Source organism: Callithrix jacchus, chromosome 15 (assembly GCF_049354715.1).
Source record: "Callithrix jacchus isolate 240 chromosome 15, calJac240_pri, whole genome shotgun sequence".
NCBI lineage: Eukaryota > Metazoa > Chordata > Mammalia > Primates > Cebidae > Callithrix > Callithrix jacchus.
In genome coordinates, this window is record NC_133516.1 from 45,195,088 (window position 1) to 45,207,949 (window position 12,862).

The 12,862-nt window shown below is 40.9% G+C and overlaps 1 protein-coding gene and 1 pseudogene across 1 annotated transcript in view; both read left to right on the forward strand.

The window, feature by feature from the left end:
• Positions 1-12,862, forward strand: part of SYNPR (synaptoporin) — a 361,132-nt gene that overhangs the window by 153,377 nt on the left and 194,893 nt on the right. The gene's annotated exons all lie outside the window — the stretch shown is intronic.
• LOC144579551 (peptidyl-prolyl cis-trans isomerase A pseudogene) lies at positions 2,497-3,236 on the forward strand (annotated as a pseudogene).

Genomic DNA, 12,862 nt, shown 5'->3' on the forward strand with positions numbered 1-12,862 from the left:
TAAAAATAACACTTACTCATGGAGTTAAGTGTTAAACGAACTTATGGAAACAGACTGTTTTTTTTTTTAGATGGAGTCTTGCTCTGTCGCCCTGCCTGGAGTGCAGTAGTGTGGTCTCGGCTCACTGCAACCTCTGCCTCCAGGATTCAAGGAATTCTCCTGCCTCAACCTCCCAAGTAGCTGGGATTACAGGCACGTGCCACCACACCAGCTAATTTCTTTGTATTTTTAGTGAGACAAGGTTTCACCATATTGGCCAGGCTGGTCTCAAACTCCTGACTTTCTGATTCTCCTGCCTCAGCCTCCCAAAGTGCTCAGATTACAGGCATGAGCTAACACGCCCACCTGGAAATAGACTTTTTAAAATGTCCTAGCATATACTAAATATTCAACGAAAGTTTGCTGTAAGTATCCCCATTACATGGATGAAGATGTTAAGGCTTAGAGCAGCTGAGTCATTTTCCAAGGTCATGTGCCTGTAAGTGGGGAAGCATTCAAACCCTCGTCTTCTCAAACATTAACCTTTTAATCATTGTACCACAAATTACTTTCACTGATTAGGCACATGAAACTTAAGACTTTGCAGACAGTTGACTTGTGCTGTACTGTCACCAGTAACTTGAATTCTTTCCCTACTTTATGTTAGCCACAAAGAAAGAATGTCAAACTGGAAAGGCATTCAGGTTTTAGAATGGCCAAAGAATGGAGAAGGGGAGCTCATGCTCTAAAGGCACCTCTTCCCAGGAGATGGGAGTTTTACAGAGGTGAATGTAGGGGGAGGTATGCAGGCAGGTATTGGGTGGAGTTCCAAGTGGTAGGTGCAATTCATGAACATGCCTCTCCATATATTGCATGTACACAAAACGGCAGTGATCTTCACTTAGCAGAAGGGATTTTAGTATGATAATGATATGTTAATGATTCAAGGTAACCGGAGGTCACCGGCTCTGGTCTGTACCGTTTTCTTACTGGTCTTGACTTTCTCTGATAGGGAGTCGAAAGGTTGCTTGTGGCATCCGGGCCATTTGGTTTCTTTAAGCTGTTCTGCCTATCAGTAAAGAGACTATAAGAGAAAAAAGCTGCGAAAGTTCTTCCACTACAAAGCAGTCCTGGTGACAGAGTTTCTTTTTTTTTGTCTCAGCAAACAATTTAAGTTGCTTTGAGTTTGAATTCAGCTTCAAAATTAATTTACAATAATTTTTAAGTAACTCTAAAGCCATGTCAAGCTTTCTAGTTCTACCAGAATAAATATGCTTCTTGGTTATATCCATGCTGACAGCTGCATTTCTTCAAGAAATGCCATGACAAAAGTGTCCTCTTAAAATGCAAACTTGGAAGACAAACAGGTCTCAAGCTACTTGCTTGAAAGGATGAGTTATATAAAGTGGCAAGTTCTTTATCTTAAAAAAATAAGGTATTACAAAGCCCCAAGGAGACAATAAAATGTAAAAGAATCTGTTACCTTGATTTTATTTGCTGCTTTTTTTTTGAAAGCTAACACTGAGCTGTATATTGATAGACAAGACAAACCATTTCTTGGCATATTTCAATTTGTCTGAAAGTCAGTTACTTGGTTACAGCTCAAAGGACAAGTTCTCAGTAAAGAATAAATAATGTATTCACATTAATCACTTCCCCAGTGTATAAAGTATGTATCAACTAGGATGAGAGGGAGACTGGCCTTGGGAAGAAAAGTACATTCTTAGAACAAGGGTCTCGGCAGATTTCTGTCCTTTGATGAACTCAGGATAGCTCATGTAAACCATGTGGAACCACTGCTCAGAAATCCAAAGGACTGGGCTCTCTCGCCCCAGCTCAGCCATTGATTCTCTCTGAGGAGATGGAAGCTTCTTGTTTAACCCTTCTTGGCCTTTGATGTCTCTCCACAACTGAGGAGGGGGTGGAAATAAGACAATTGTTCACCAGATTGATAGATTCTGATTAACCCCCTGTGGGGAAGCTCAGAGCATACAGAGATTCCTGGACTCAAACCCAGATCTACTGGTTCAGAATCTCTGGATGTGTGTCTTGAGAATCTGCATTTTTTTTTTTTTTTTGAGACGGAGTTTCGTTCTTGTTACCCAGGCTGGAGTGCAATGGCGCGATCTCGGCTCACTGCAACCTCCGCCTCCTGGGTTCAGGCAATTCTCATGCCTCAGCCTCCCGAGCATCCGGGATCACAGGCACGCGCCACCACACCCAGCTAATTTTTTTTATTTTTTTAGTAGAGACGGGGTTTCACCATGTTGACCGGGATGGTCTCGATCTCTTGACCTCGTGATCCACCCGCCTCGGCCTCCCAAAGTGCTGGGATTACAGGCTTGAGCCACCGCGCCCAGCCCCGAGAATCTGCATATTAAACAAGTGCAGTAGCTCTTTCTCATACAGCACTCTGAGTTCTCACCACACACTCTTGTTTAGTAACCATCAGAGTGATGATTTCTGATTTCCAAGGTCCAAGCCAAGTATACTCTGGTGGAATGATGATGCCTTCAGTGCCTCCCATCTCCAGAAATTGAAGCTGAATAAGTCAGTAATTACCTCTAAGCACTAGTTTTTTAAAAATGCATTGTCGGCTTTGCAGACGCCGCTGCCGCCTGGAGTCTTGTAGTATCAGCCATGGTCAACCCCACCGTGTTCTTCGACATTGCTGTAGACGGCGAGCCCTTGGGCCGCGTCTCCTTCGAGCTGTTTGCAGACAAGGTTCCAAAGACAGCAGAAAACTTTCGTGCTCTGAGAACTGGTGAGAAAGGATTTGGTTATAAGGGTTCACAGAATTATTCCAGGGTTTATGTGTCAGGGTGGTGACTTCACACGCCATAATGGCACTGGTGGCAAGTCCATCTACAGGGAGAAATTTGATGATGAGAACTTCATCCTAAAGCATACAGGTCCCAGCATCTTGTCCATGGCAAATGCTGGAACTAACACAAACGGTTCCCAGTTTTTCATCTGCACTGTCAAGACTGAGTGGTTGGATGGCAAGCATGTGGTCTTTGGCAAGGTGAAAGAAGGCATGAATATTGTGGAGGCCGTGGAGCTCTTTGGGACCAGGAATGGCAAGACCAGCAAGAAGATCACCATTGCTGACTGTGGACAACTTTAATAAGTTTGACTTGTATTTTATCTTAACCACCAGACCATTCCTTCTGTAGCTCAGGAGAGCACCCTCCACCCCATTTGCTTGCAGTATCCTAAAATCTGTGCTCTCGCTGCAGTTCTCTTTGGGTTCCTTGTTTTCCTTGTTCTTTTCCATGCCTAGCTGGATTGCAGAGTTAAGTTTATGATTATGAAATGAAGACTAAATAACAAAAAAAATGCATTGTCTATCTGCTCATTTAATTCCTTATCTTTTTTTGTCCTTATATTTGAACCAAATTTCATAGTTGAGAATTAAACAAATTATAGCACTGTTTACATGACATCTTCCATTTATTAGCTACACTGTGTTCAGATACTAGATTGTCATTATACATCATCCTGAGTATTAAAAATGACATTTCAAAGAATCATCATTCCCATTTCACAGATTTCAAAAAGAAGATCTATTGAGGTTAAGTTGGCCAAAGCCACAGGATTCATCATCAGAAAATTCAGGATTTGAAATCACTGTTAGAAGATCAATAACATATGCTGTTTGCATCACGTTATTGCCTCGGTTTAGTAACTATAGACTACTTAAATAGCCTCAAATTGGGGAAATATTAAAATAAATTATTGTATGTTCACTGTATGAATCATACATGTATTAGAAGCATGATTTACAATATGAAAATGACTAGGTCAATTGTATGCAGCATGTTTTATCAATTATTGCTGTATAATAAACTATATAAAACTCAATGCCTAAAACAATAGGCATTTATTATTGCTCAGTTGTCTACGGGAAAACAAGTGGTTCTGCTGATTAGCTGAGCCTGTTTGGGTGTCAACATTTGGGTCAGCCAGATACTGACTGGTCTAGGCTAGGAAGGCCTTGCTGACATGTCTAGTGGTCAGCTGGCTATTGGCTGGAGAAACAGGATAACTAGATCATGTGTCTCTTCAGTGTCATCCAGCAGGCTGGCCCAGGTTTATTTACAGTACAGCTTGGAAAAGTTCCAACAGAATGGGGATTGCAAGGCACCTTGAGACCTAGGCTCAGAATGTGCACGATTTTACTTCTGCCATATTCTGTTGGCCACAGAAAGAGATGAGGTGACTCCAGATTCAAGGAGTGAGAAAACCAACTGTATTTCTTGTGTAAGAAAGTACACAGAGTCACATAGAATGAATGTGGACACAGGAAAAGGGATAATAGGGTCATTTTGTTCAATCAGTATGCTAAACACATGAATAAGAACTGGAAGGCATATGGAAAATGTGGAGAACTGATATGTTGACAAGTTAGGGCTGTGAAACATTTTTCTTTTTTCTTTGTATCTTTTTATGTCATGTAGGTGGTTATAATCCTATTGGTGTAACAATGATTGAGAGTAAAAAATAGTAAGCGGAGCCATAGCAAGTGTAAGATCAACAACTACATTACTCACTATGATGAAAGGATAGTATCAATAATTTGCCTATTATAAACCAATATAGCCTCCTTCTCTGTAGTTCATGTAGGTGGGTAACAATGGAAAGAGCCTCAAATTACTAAAGTTAAATAGGTCTCCAAAATATATCCAATGGCTATGGGTCTCAAGTGGAATTTCACTTCGAGAAACCAAATTGTTCTTAGCACTTCTGCTCACTCTGCATGTCACCAGGACTGGTGCCATTCCAGAGGTGCAGCACTTTAGCAATCTTTAGAACCCCTAAGGAACAATTCTTCCTTAATAGACATGATTTCTGATAGTCAAAGTTTTGTCATTTTAGAACCAAACTTTTAGGTTGTTCTAAAAAAGATTGTAACTGTTTTAAATAAAAATTATTAGTTAAATGTATAACTTGTTCACATCCTTGTGTTTTAAAATAGAGTTGATGGAAAACATCTTAACAGTTTTTTGACAACATTGTTCTTTGGCAGTATGCAGTGACAACCTCAGAACCTGTGGAGCAGAGCAGGGTTTCTTTGCCCTTACAGAAAATATTCTGAGAATGCCATGCTTTCAAGTTCTTCTTTATGCCCCTTTATTGTTTTTGTGCTCTCTCTTGTTCTCATGGGGCTCTAAGTGTGCCTTCTTCTGACAGTTTGTTCCGTTTTACTTGGCTTCTTCTAACATGCTGTCAACTTAGAAAAAATATCCTTATTAGGAATATTTGTCAAGAAAGAGGAATTAGGCTCTGGGTAAGGACCAGGAAGCCTCTCATCTGAGCAAGGTACGTGGCCATTAGTATATGGAAGGCTTGGTGACATATCTTTTGTCTGATTTTTTTTCTTGGTTCTTGCCTCTATCTAAACATAGACAAGAGCCAGGTTGTTGGGAATCTGAAGCTTTGGCACGTTGCCAGATGTGAGGGAGGTACAGATATGCATGACCTGAGTGAATACATAAAATGCATCCAATGTGGGCTAATTGCACTTAGGACATTAAACATTCTATCAGCTTATTTTGTCAAAGGTCAGTTTTTCATATAAAGACTTTTTCAAAGCATTAACATCTTTATATTTTATTTTAAGGTTCAAGTGAGTTTGTTCATTCCACAGTTTCATTCATTCACCCCTACACTGAGAATGCACACACATACACACACACACAACCTTATCCTCATGGAACTCATGTTCTTGTTTGGAAGACAGAAATAGATGTACATACTTATGAAGTCTTAAGACAAATAGTATAACTGAGACAGATCACCCACTGTGGAAGGACAGAAAACAGAGGAAGAAAAGCATCTCCTAGACCTTTGCATCCCTGCAAAATGTGCTTGATAATATCCAACTAATAGATATTTTGCTGAGGATTTATTAAGATACAGGGTCAGGCCATATGTACTCAAAAAAGTTTATTACATAGAAGATGTATAGCAATAGTTTAGATGGAAGGCAATCTAAACTAACAGAAAATACAACACTGTACTGTTTGAGAGACCCAGCTTTGAAGCTTATTTTCATGACTTATTTATTGGATTTTTGTTTAGCTCCGGTTTTTTCTTTCTTTCTGAAGAATGGGGCTAACTTCTACCTTGCAGTGCCATTGGGAGAATAAAATAAAATGACACAAGTAAAGTGCCACACACAGTAGATGGGAGAGTAAGTGTTCCACGAATGTCAGCTTCTTTCCTCTCTTCCTCTTGACAGAGTGGATGACAACTGAGCTGGGTTTTGACGGATGAGTAGGAGTTCACAGGGAAAGTGGCCTTTCAGCAGAGTCAGATATGGACATTTCCTTCTAAAACTGGAAGATGATTTGTGAAACTGTTGTTCCCAGGGCAGTGGAACCAATAATACTTCTCTATTACTTTATCTGTGTTTAATAATGTTGGCTCATTAACTGGTGCCACCTCACTAATAAGACATATTTGAGCTCTCATTTAAATCTAATAGTGATGTGGAATTTACCCTGATAATGAAGGACAGAGAAGAAAACACTAGAAATCAATAGCATTGAATGACCTTACAGAATTTTGAAAATGTGCAAGGGGGATTGAAATCTTTCTTCCAAAATCATGTGCCCAGGGTTTGAAGTTAAATCAAGTGGAACTAATAAGAAGCTTGAAATCTCATTATTTAGATTAGGTCTGTCCATTCATTCAATGGGTATTTGTTTATCACGTCTCTCTTGCAAAATACTGAGTTAAGAGAAGAGCCAAACATGAAGATGGCTAACTATGACACAGAATGAAACAAGGGTTATACATGAGAAAAAACTAAAAAGGATGGAAGTGGTAATTTATCTGGTCTTTTAAAGGAAAAGTAGAGTCATGGTTGGCCAAAGAGAGAAACAAAACATTCTGTATGGAGGGAACAGCATAAACCAAGGGCAGAGGCTTGTGCAAAGAAAAGCATGAACTGTTACACAAATCCTCAAGCCCACTAAAAAAAAAAACCAACAAGCAAAAGGAAAGAAAATCAGTGAGAAGTGCAGCCAGAACCAACATAATCTTTCCTTGGAGCCCTCATAAAAAAAAGTCATAGTTTCCCGCTTCTTTCTTTTGTTTTCTTCCCCGTTTGTGACTTAGAACTTTCCAAAGCACCTGTATGCACTGCAGCAGGCACCGTTAAGGCCACACACCCAAACCTGCAGCACTTGCCACACATGCCTTCAGCATTCCCTCTGTAGGCCAGTTCTCTCTCCCTGAGGGCTTCAGGCTGTGAAGAGGGATAGGCCAGCAATGCAGGGAATTTGATGTTTGCAGGAGCCAATAAGAGAAGGGAGTTGGAGAATAAATGCACCAGCTTCCTACACTGCTATAATACCTCTGAAGCATTCACATACTGTCTTCCAGAGCACCCCAGTGAGGTAGCCCCAGCTGCCTACCACAGGCACCTGCTCATGAATGCATTCTTTATCAGCTCCCTTCATTTCCCTGTCTCAATTCCCCACTCTCTTTTCTGGAATCATCTCCCAAATAGACTACTTGTATTTATGTCCTTGTCTCTCAGGAGGAATTCTTGGGGAGGGGCAACCCCAAGACAGCATTCCTTAAGCCTCCTGATGGTACACAGGGCAGCAGTGTTGATGAACTGATATGGAAAAGATTAGGGATGGTTTGAGGTAAGAATGCAGAATCCAAGCTGATTCTAAGAAATGGTCGAGGAGTATTTCCATGTCCTTTTCAACTTCGATTTTTTTTTTTAATTTAGTTGTGTCTTTAGGAAAATTAAATAAGTTAATTCCTATGAATTGCTTAGAAAAGGGCCTGGCACATATATTTCAACATTGTCATTGCTTTTAAATTAGCCCCTCCTCTTGTTTTGGTGTGTGGCAGCATGCTCCCGGAAAGAGGCAGACCCAGACAAGAAAGAGGTGGGAAAAGGAGAGGTGGTCCCGAGGCCTTATTGATCGTGTTTCCACGTCATGGAGCTGATGTCTGCAGCCAGCTTCTCTCACCTTTGATGAGACTCCCCTTCCTACTCAGAGCTTGTGTTGAACATGGAACTCACCTTGTATGACAAGTTATGGTGGCCTTCTTGATGATTATTTCATGTAATCATTGGCTTCATGTGCTGTACAAAGATTCCCTGTCAAGTTTCCCTTTGGGAAAAGGGAACTGGGGGAGTTGATAATTCCAGATTTCTAAATACTCTACCCTCCTGGCTTCTGATTCAGGAGGTCTGGGTTTGGAACGAATAAACCATGTTTTTTAATGAGCTGCCCGGGTGATTCTGATGGGCAGCCAAGTCTGAGAACCACATTGCTATGTGGCTTTAGTCCCTAGGATACACATCACAGAACATTGTGTGTTATAAAAGAAAGGGTGGAAGTGTTTTCTGGACAAAGTCTAAGGCTGACTTTCCTTGTATTATAACTAATGTCAGAACAAGTAGTGTTACAGCTCCTTACAGAGAGTTTTTGTCTCCACAATTTCAGCGAAATGAGAGGAAAAGTGTTGCTCCTAGAGGTGAGATAAGTGACATTCTGGAAATATCAGACTGTCCTGTTCTTCAGACTGACTCTCTTAATTTGTATCATTTCAAGACTTGGGGATGGTATAAGAAGGAACTAACATTTTAAGGAAGACATTGGTAAGACATTCTATTTTAAAAATAGAGGCACAGCTGAAGAAAGAAAACGGGTTTTTCTCTGTGTGAGAAGGAACAGTTCACATGGCATTTTGGACTGTTCTAAACAGGCCTGCAGTAATACATAATCAACTATTGGAGGAAAGATAGTTTTGTCTTATATTTATGGAGCGGAACACTGAACAAAGAAACTAAGAATAACTGTACTTAGTACTGCACGTTTCACTTCTCAAAGTACTTTCACATGAGCTGCTTCATGGTGGCTTCACCACTGCCCCATGAGATACCAGGCTGTAGCACCTTCCCTTGTAGCCCTGAATCTGAGGGTTTGGGAAGACAGAAATTAGAAATATAGGAAGCCTCACCCAGATAGGAGGGATTTTGTGGTTAATAAAATTGTAGAAATGTTACTGGCTAAATGGATTACCCTCATACCACAGGGATGCAGAAACACCTCTGGCATAAGACATACTCATCAAAAGAGAGAGGTTTTAACAAGTATTTCATAAGCACTCCAATTAAAATAATGCCCCATATCCCTTTAGACCAACTCCATTCCTTTGCTGCAGGGCATCATCACCACCCCATACCCTAAGACTGGTATGGGGCAGGAGCTGGGAGCAGAGTGGGAAGAATGCTTTCAGATGGAAGGAATCTTAATCAAGCAGCTCATGACTAGACTCTTTGGAGCTCCATAAAAACACTCAAATGTTATACACTCTACATTTCATAAACTACATGAGGAGAAACAGACTTTTCATCTCTTTCCTAAACACATCTTATTTTAAGAGCTGTAATTTGGGCCGGGCGCGGTGGCTCAAGCCTGTAATCCCAGCACTTTGGGAGGCTGAGGTGGGTGGATCACGAGGTCAAGAGATCGAGACCATCCTGATCAACACGGTGAAACCCCGTCTCTACTCAAAATACAAAAAGTTAGCTGGGCATGGTGGTGCGTTCCTGTAATCCCAGCTACTCAGGAGGCTGAGGCAGGAGAATTGCTTGAACCCAGGAGGCGGAGGTTGCAGTGAGCCGAGATCGCGCCATTGCACTCCAGCCTGGGTAACAAGAGCGAAACTCCGTCTCAGAGGGAAAAAAAAAGCTGTAATTTGGTCTAGGTTCTGGAGGCATATTGGCTTAATGGGGTTGTGCGCGTGTGGGGTGGGGTGGGGCAGTGTTTAACTCAGTTTTTTGAGAAGGAAAGAAAAACCAGAAAGCCATTTTGTATAAGTGATTCTGAAATCTATCGTGCCTGTAGCCTCAGCAGAGAGAATACTTGTGTCGTTGTAATTGCCATCAGCGTCAGCTGCATATTATTTATATAACAGCGTTGTTATTCCCATTTTACAGGCAAATAAATGGAAGTTTGGAAAGTCTAAGAGAGTCTCATCAATACACTCAGTTGGCTATGACACCCTTCCTCCATGGGAAAACGATCAGTGAAAAAGTCACGTACCCTTGATGGAATTTACTATTCATTTCTCAGTGTACTAGGCAAGACTATTGAAAATTGTTTCCATGTTTTTCTTCTTTCACTCTTCGTAGAGTACTAACAAGATTCTTATAAAAACTGGACCTCAGGGATTCTTTGTGTTATAAAGTCTTAATCCTTAATCATAGCAACAACTATTCATCTTCTGGTTCCACAGCAGACTTTAAGAAATGTGTGTTAGGAACAGCCAAACTCCTAAGCCATCAATTTGCTGATAGAGCTCTCCCTGATATAAAAAATAATAGAAGGAAAACAGATATATCTCTTCTATTTTTGATGAGAATTATGAAAATAAGCCTGTCATTTATTTTCTCTTCTTTAATAATAAGACTTAGGTCCTACTATGAACAATGTAATATTGTGTGCTATACAAGACTGCAGGAAGAGTGAATCTACTGTGCAGCAGTTCATGATGGGACCATTTTTAATTCCCTGTACCAGAAGAGTAGATGCAATCACCAGAAATTATGCAACTGAAATACAACATTGTTTTAAGCTCTAAACAACTGTCAGAGAGGAAATGCCCATCTGCCCACCTTGTATATGCTAAACATGTACACATTAGCAAGACTGGGTAATGTGGAGATTTATTTATTTATTTATTTGAGGTGGAGTTTCACTCGTTACCCAGGCTGGAGTGCAATTGCGCGATCTCTGCTCACTGCAACCTCCGCCTCCTGGGTTCAAGCAATTCTCCTGCCTCAGCCTCCTCAGTAGCTGGGATTACAGGCACACGACACCATGCCCAGCTAACTTTTTGTATTTTTAGTAGAGACGCGGTTTCACCCTGTTGACCAGGATGGTCTCGATCTCTTGACCTCGTGATCCACCCGCCTTGGCCTCCCAAAGTGCTGGGATTACAGGCTTGGGCCACCGCGCCCAGCCAATGTGGAGATTTATAACCTGGGCTTTGGAAACAGACAACCTAGGTTCAAGCCTTTGTTCAAATACCATCTAAGCAGACTTCGGCAACTTACTGAATCAAACTAAACCATATCATCCTAATTTGTAAAATGATGATAACAATAGATTCTAGTAGATAGGGTTGAATGATAATCAGATAACATAATGCATGAAAGGTGCTTAGGCTAACTAATACCCAGAAATAAATATTAGCATCATTATTGGAATCAGGAAGGTCCATGATAGGAAATCATAATTGCGAAATTTCTCCGTTACATCACTGGTTCTCACAGTTTTTCATTTAAGATCAAAAATGTTCTGTTCAAATGCAATCATGTTCAGAAACCTGGGGTATAGAGAAAACAGTGGAGTGGGCTGGTTGGAAAAGAGAAAGGATGTGGACACCCTGGTTCCTTTGGCTGCCCCTAGCACACCCTCCCATGTCCATGGTGGGCCCTGGAGCATCTCTATGGAATTCCTGGCATTCAACTTAAAAGCTAAGCGACTAAAGATTATGCTTATAATTGCATTGTAAGCTGAGATGATTTTGTTATTTGAATGTACTATCTGTATTCTCGCATATACACAAATTACATCAAAATATTTGATGGTTCTATTTTACATTTTGAACATTGAAAGCCTAGGCCAATACTTACCTTTGTAATTAAGAAATATGTCATAGTAATTCAGCATTATGTATTCAATCATATAACAATGTGTATTAAGCATTATTTATATATCAGGACTGTAGGTTCCTGGCTTGACAGTAACTCAGAAAGATTCTAAGTTCCTTTCAGCAGGGACCATGTTTACCTTTTCACTACTGTATCCCCAGCGTTTAGCATGTGCCTAGCATATAACACACATGCCATAAACAATTGCAGAACTGAAAATTTTAGGCAAATGTTTGGTTGCCCTTTAACTTTAGAAGATTAACAGAGTTCTCATGGATTTGAGAATTGTTGTTTTCTATTGAGGACATGAGCCTCCAGGTGGGTTTTAGCTGTGATATGTAAAACCTGAGTTGCCTTGTCTCCTGGGTCAGAGTCTTTTTGGGATATTAATGGAGTTTCTAAAGGGACTCAGCCCCTCCATTGGCTTGAAATATTTCATTAGGACAGAAATAAAAGCAGAGGGATTAATCAGCACTTAATAGATCTGTAATTACTGCCTGAGATCCAGTGCCTATCGATGGACGTCCAGGAATCCATGGATAGCCCTCCAGCAAGCATCACAAAGAAGCAACTCTTCATGGACCTGATTGATAGGCTGAATGTGTTGACCAGTGTACTCTGAATACTCAGAAATGCCAGTAGTCAAAACCATTTTCAACAAATCTTTCTTTGCTTCAAGCCATGTGTCTCAATGTCATTTCCATACTCCCTAATATTCCAGTGGTGAAAGACTGTTAAATCTTTCTCAACAGGGTATGGGCGTTCCTTTGCTTTTTTTTCTTTCTTTTTTGAAACTGAGTCTTGCTCTGTCACCCAGGCTGAAGTGCAGTGGGACTATCTCAGCTCACTGCAACTTCTGCCTCCTGGGTTCAAGCGATTCTCCTGCCTTATCCTCCTGAGTAGTTGGGATTACAGGCACCCACCACTACCCCTGGCTAATTTTTATATTTTTAGTAGAGACAGGGCTTCACCATGTTAGCCAGGCTGGTCTCAAACTCCTGACCTCAAGTGTTCAGCCTGCCTCGGCATCCCAGAGTGCTAGGATTACAGGCATGAGTGGCTATGGCTGACCCCTTTTCTTTCTAAAACATGAACAGCTCTTTGCTCTAGAGACATAATGAAAGAGCATGTGTATCATCTTTTTCAAACAAATAAGCTGGCAAAGGGTATCACTCTCATCCTTACTAC